The sequence below is a fragment of the Gavialis gangeticus genome, unplaced genomic scaffold (genome assembly GCF_001723915.1).
Source record: "Gavialis gangeticus isolate Ggan-Ray unplaced genomic scaffold, GavGan_comp1, whole genome shotgun sequence".
Lineage (NCBI taxonomy): Eukaryota > Metazoa > Chordata > Crocodylia > Gavialidae > Gavialis > Gavialis gangeticus.
Window position 1 is genome coordinate 93,645,229 of NW_017728992.1, and position 6,196 is coordinate 93,651,424.

General features: G+C 50.2%; 1 long non-coding RNA gene across 1 annotated transcript in view; it reads right to left on the reverse strand.

The window, feature by feature from the left end:
- Positions 1-4,626, reverse strand: part of LOC109299601 — a 20,537-nt gene extending 15,911 nt beyond the window's left edge. Inside the window, exon 1 of the long non-coding RNA XR_002097930.1 lies at positions 4,522-4,626. This is a non-coding gene — a long non-coding RNA (uncharacterized LOC109299601). The remainder of the gene's footprint in view (positions 1-4,521) is intronic.
- Between the last annotated feature and the right edge of the window lie 1,570 nt (positions 4,627-6,196).

Sequence of the window (6,196 nt, forward strand, 5' to 3'; positions counted from 1 at the left end):
CTTGCCACCCTGCTTCCCTCCCCCAGGGCCTCCACAGCCCAGTGGGTGTGACCCAGCACTGCAGGGCAGAGCAGGGCTGCACAGGGATGCTCCTTGCCACTGCGAACTCTGTGCTGTCCTGGCAAGGTGTCCCCTTCCTGTGCAGCAGCAGTGAGGGGCAAAACCCTACATTACTGCCCCCTCTGCTGCCACATGGGCAGGGGATTCCTTGCCAGTGCAGCACAGAGCTCACAGCATCAAGGAGCTTCCCTGCACTGAGCTACAGAGGCCATTGGGGAGGGCAGCAGGGTGGGGAGCCTGAGCCCACAGTGAGGAGCCCACACCTACCCTCCCCCCACTCTTCACATAGATCTGTGGGGCACAGGTCCCCCCTGCTCCCCTGGAAGTGCATGCAGTGGTGGAGAACCAGCCCCACTCCTCACCCCCCAAGATGAGCAACCTGTAGCCCTGTGCCGCTCCCTGCCAGGGCCCTGTAGCTGTGCATTCTAGTCCTGGGCCCAAAGCCGCACGCACCCCCTGGCTGGGCAGCAGCCACAGCCCCAGCCCTGCCCAACTCCCTCCCTCCCTCCCTATGTGGGCCTCAATCCTCCCTCTCCTCCCAGACTTACCCATGGAAACTGCTTTTCAGGCTGACCCCTGCCAGACTGCCCTACTCCCACACACCCCCAGCCCCTTGCAGGCTGGAGCTCTGCCAGCCTGCAGACAGCTGTTTGCAAAAATGTGAAATCTGCAGGTTTCACTGTTAAAAATAAAAATCTGCAATTTCCTTGGGAAAAGGGGGAAATCCATGTTTTTCTCCATTTTTGCATGGGAAACAGAAAACCTGGATTCCTGCTGATTACTATCCAAATGAAAATATGTTCTTTTTCCAAAGTCCCTATAACCTGAAGCTGTAAGACATGCTATAGTGATGCTACCAACTAGCTAATGATGCTAAAGAGGGTAGCTTGGTAAATATAATCAAGAAATAACAAATGAGCAGTCCATTCTTAAGGGGATGCCTGAAATAGGAGATGGAATGACAAAGGCAAAAAGAACAAAATGGAAGGAATCAGGCTTAGTGGCAAGGAAAAATAAGAGCACTTCTTTACTCCTTCCCACATCATGATGACAGGATCTTCATGGGGCCTCAGTAAGAGATGACAATACAGGTGAGGAATACTAGATGCTATCATCAAACAAGGGTTGAGGACTCTAGGTAAGTGTTCGCACAGTAAATCTGCCTTAAATTAATAATACCACATGCCACCAAATACTCTGGTTTCTTTAGATACTTTTGAAGTTTCATAATTATTTGAACCCAGCTCCAGTGAGAGATGCACCAGAGAGAGATGCATTGGCTCCAGTGATAGATGCACCAGTTTGGATCCGGCCCTGGTGAGAAATGTACAGGCAGAAGCCCATCACACCCCTGTTGAGCCCAGGACCCCTAGAACCACCAGCACACACCCAGCAGACCCTGACCCCCAGAGTTGCTGGGAGGTGGGTGGGTGCTAGGCAGCTGAGAGGATCAGAGGAGGGTCATCCCCCCCCTGGGATCCTACTTGGCCCAGGCCCCAAGTACGTGCTCCTGCTCAGCCTTCCCCTCCATAGTGAGGGACTAGGGGAAGGCGGGCGCACTTACCTGCCCCCTTCTCCAGTGAGACAGGGACAGGGACCCCCAGCCACTGAATGGTAGAGCTCTGGCAGCAGGCCCTACTGCACATGTGCAGAGTTTAAAAAGGGCCTGCCAACAGCAGAAGTTGCAGTTTGGACCTGGCTCTGGTGAGAGACTCACAGGCAAATGCCCACTGCATGCCCATTGAGCCCTGGACCCCTAGGACCTCCAGTGCACACCTGGACCTCAACTCAGCCCCCCAGCACTACCAGGAGGTAGGTGGGCCCTGCAGTGGTTGGGTGCTAGGCAGCTGAGAGGAGCTGAGGAGGGTCTATCTGGCTCCTACTTGGCCCAGCCCCCCAGGGAGCCATGCAAATAGAATGTACAAACAGGTGCATTCTAGGCCCAGCATGTGAGTTCGTACCAGAGTTCATGCAGGAGGGTGAGCAGGAGGGGCACGAGGCTCTAGGTAGTGAGCCTGAAGACAGGGGTTGGCACAGCAGTACCTGTGCAATGGTGGGAGGGACGCATCACACCCTGAAATTCCCCCCTTCATCTAGACCCCTCCTGCTCTGGTACTACTGAGGCCTCCACCCAGACAGAGCCTGTGGTCCCAGCCTCTACCCAAATGGAGCCTATGGTCCCTGCCCACACCTGGGCAGAACCCATGGCCCCATACTCCACCCAGACAGAGCCCCTGGCCTCCAGCTTTGAAGGCTACCTAGAACGGATGCAAGCAGCTGGGTTTAGGAGCAGTGACACATCCCCTTGTACAGTGTGCTCAACAGTTGAGGCCCTAGAGTGCCAGATTAGGGAGCTCCAGGCAGCAGTGCAGAGGCTGCACACTAGTGGGGATATAGAACAGGAACTGGATGCCTATTACCATGCTCTCCACCAAAAGAACAAAGTGGAAAGAGTAAGGATGGCTGGCAATGCCAGGGCAGAAATGAAGAGCCACCATGAAGTCCAGCCAGGGGTTGCCTGGACTAAGATAGTCTCCAGCTCAAGGAGGCACTGCACCAGGGTTACCACTCACTTGGAGCTACACAAATGATTCAGACCCCTTACATTAGCAGAGCCAGCCAAGCCACTGGCTCCAGCATGTGACAATGGAGGGCCACCAGCAACCACACCCAGGAGAAAGCACAAAGTAATTACAGTGGGCATCTCCCTCTTGAGGGGGGACACAGGGATGATCTATCACCCTGACCCCTTAGCCCATGGGATCTGCTGCCTCCCAGGAGCTCATGTCTGGGGTGCAACTGAGAAGATCCCCAAACTCATCTGGCCCCCTGACCACCATCCCATGCTACTCATCCATGTGGGAATGAATGATACAGCTTGGAACAATCCCAGACAGGTCATAAATGACTACAGGGCTCTGGGGACTGGGCTCAAGAGTCTGGGGGTGCAGGTAGTGTTTTCCTCGATTGTCCCAGTCATGGATCATGGGCATCAGAGGGAAAGGTACATCAAAGAAGTTAACAGAAGACTCTAACAATGGTGCCATCGCAAGGGGTTCCGCTTCTTTGACCACAGTCTGCACTTCAGGGAAAGAGGCAGCAGATTGTTGGGATGGCCTCTACCTTACCCTGAAAAGGAAGAAGCTCTTCTTGGCCACAATGGCTGACCTACTTGACAGGGCTTTAAACTAGGATAGCTGGGGAATGTGCAGTAATTTAACAGTTCAAGCCCAGGTCATGTCAACCATAGTATTAACAGGTTAGGTAGCCCAAGGGAACCTACTCCAATGACAGTCCAAGCAAAGGTCATGTCTCAGCACACAGGGAAGCCCAGGGCTTCCCATGGCAGGCTCAGCTGCCTGTACACAAATGCCAGGAGTTTGGGAAACAATCAAGAAGAACTGGCCCTTCTCCTCCTGAGCAACAAAGATTATGATCTCATAGGGATAATGGAGACCTGGTGGGACTCCACCCACAACTGGTCCATAAGTATAGAAGGCTATACCTTGTAGAGAAGAGACTGTGTTGGAAGGAGGGGTGGGGGTGTAGCTCTTTACATGAAGGAGCAGTACACTTCCCTTCAAACCAAGTTTAGCAACCAAGGAGGGCATCCTGAGATGCTCTGGGTTAAAATACAGGGAAAGTATGGAGAAGGGGATATAACTGTAGGAGTCTATTGCAGACCTCCCAACCAAGAGGATGAGCTGGATCATGAATTCAATAGGGAACTGGCTGAGGCTGCACGCTCCCGATGCATAGTTGTCATGGGTGACTTCAACCTCCCTGACATCTCATGGGAAGAGCATACAGCCAAATCTGACTGGTTGCATAGCTTCCTCACTTACATTGATGAGCTCTGCTTAATGTAAGAGGTCTACGGGCTGACTAGAGGACAGGCACTGCTGGATCTGGTTCTGGCCAAAGGGGATGATCTGGTGAGCAATCTGAGGATCGAAGGGAAGCTTGGTGACAGTGATCAGGAACTGATCACTTTCTCTGTCCAATGTAGGGCAGGAAAATCTCTCAGTAAAACAGAAATCCTCAAATTTGGAAAAGCTGACTTTCACAAACTCAGGAGACTGGTCAGCCAGGCACTAAGAAACCATGGCCCTTCAGAAAGGGGAGTCCATGAGGAATGGTTGTTCCTTAAGAATGCAATCCTCAAAGCACAAGGAAAGTCCATTCCATCCCACAGGAAATGCAGGCAGTGGGCTGGGGAACCCCTTTGGCTCAGTAGGGAACTTTTGGACCTCCTAAAACTAAAAAGAGAAGCCTACACCAGATGGAAAATGGGAATCACCACCAAGGACAACTACACAGCACTAGCCTGCACCTGTAGAGAGTGGACCAGAAAAGCCAAGGCAGATATTGAACTCAGGCTAGCCACAGGAATCAAGGACAACAAAAAGTCGTTCTTCAGATGTGTGGGAAGTGGGAAAAAGAACAAAGGCAACACTGGACCCCTGCTAAATCAAATGGGGCAGCTGATGTCTGACGCTCAGGAAAATGCCAATCTCCTAAATGGTTACTTTGCATCGGTCTTCCACCTGCCCAAGGGGGTCACCCTATCAGACAAAATCCAAAGCATCCAGGGGGGCAGGAGATGGGCCCTCCAGTCATGCTGGAGGACAGGCTGGGGATACAGGCAGACTTGGACAGACCTGCAAGGTAGGTGGACCAAAACCTGATGGCATTCAACGTAGAGAAGAGCAGGGTACTCTACCTTGGGAGAAAAAACCAGCACCATACTTATAAGCTTGGCAGTGTGATGAATGCTAGGACCACAACCAAAAGTGACTTGGGGGTCTTGATTGACCACAAGATAAATATGAGCCACCAATGTGTTCCCATAGCTAGCAAAGCAAACCAAACTCTGGCATGCATCCGCCAAGGCATCTGAGGGACATCATCCTCCCACTTTACTCTGCCTTAGTGAGGCCATAGCTGAAGCACTGTATCCAGTTTTGAGCCCCCCACCTCAGGAGGGATGTGGAGAAGCTTGAGAGAGTCCAAAGGAGAGCCGTCCACATGATCCAAGGCCAAGACAGCAAGCCTTACAAGCAGAGGTTGAGGGGCTTGGGTCTCTTCAGCCTGGAGAAGAGAAGGTTCAGGGGGGACATGGTGGCAGCCTATAAGAATATAAGTTGTGTGCACCAGGATCTGGGAGAACAGTTGTTCCAAGGGATAACAAGGTCTAAAGGCCACAAACTTCTGGAAGGTCAATTTAGACTAGACATAAGGAAAAACTTCTTTACAGTCCGAGTGTCCAGGGTCTGGAACAAATGCCCCAGAGGTTGTGCAAGCACCTACTCTGGGCTCATTCAAAAAACATTTGGATGCTTATCTTGCTGGGATCATTCGACCGCTGCAGATTTCCTGCCTATGGCAAGGGGGCTGGACTCAATCTCATGAGGTCCCTTCCAGCCGCTAATGTCTATGAAGTCTATGAAATTATTGTGTTGAGAGTACAACAACACTGCTAGAGCTATACCTTAACTCTTCCCTAACAACACAATATCACTGATAATTTTCCTATTATCCAATACTAATCTATATCTGTTGACATACATAAATGCAGTCAGATTAAGTTTTATCAGATAGCTATTGGTCCTTATGCATACATGTTTGCTTTTGATAAAGATAATATTCTACTGGAGCATGGATATATGTTCAGTTAAAAAAATAATGATTATAGAGACTCTTGTGTTCTTTAACGATAAATATCTCAAAGTATGAAAAACGAATTTATCAGTTCATTAAGCATTCAAATTCCCTGCTCCACTGCGGTCACAGCAGTCCATCTGACCTGTGTGTTATGACTGCACAGAGTTGATGAGCAAAGAATCCCTTATCATAATTTTTAAACTTGGCATATATTATGGCTCACTGTTGAAATGATTCTGCTGTTTTATATTTCTTTTCCCATTTATCAAAAAGGATTAGTTTTTAATCCTCTTCATCACTGCACTGAAATAACAAAGCAGTTATTATTCATTCAAGTACAACAAAATATCTCAAAAAATAGGTATAGAGAATATCAAACAAGTCAACAAAATTTATTGTCAACCCCTCTCTCCCCCCCTTCCCCTCCCCTCCCCCCCCCTTCCCATGACTGGAAATACGTTTTGTATGGAAA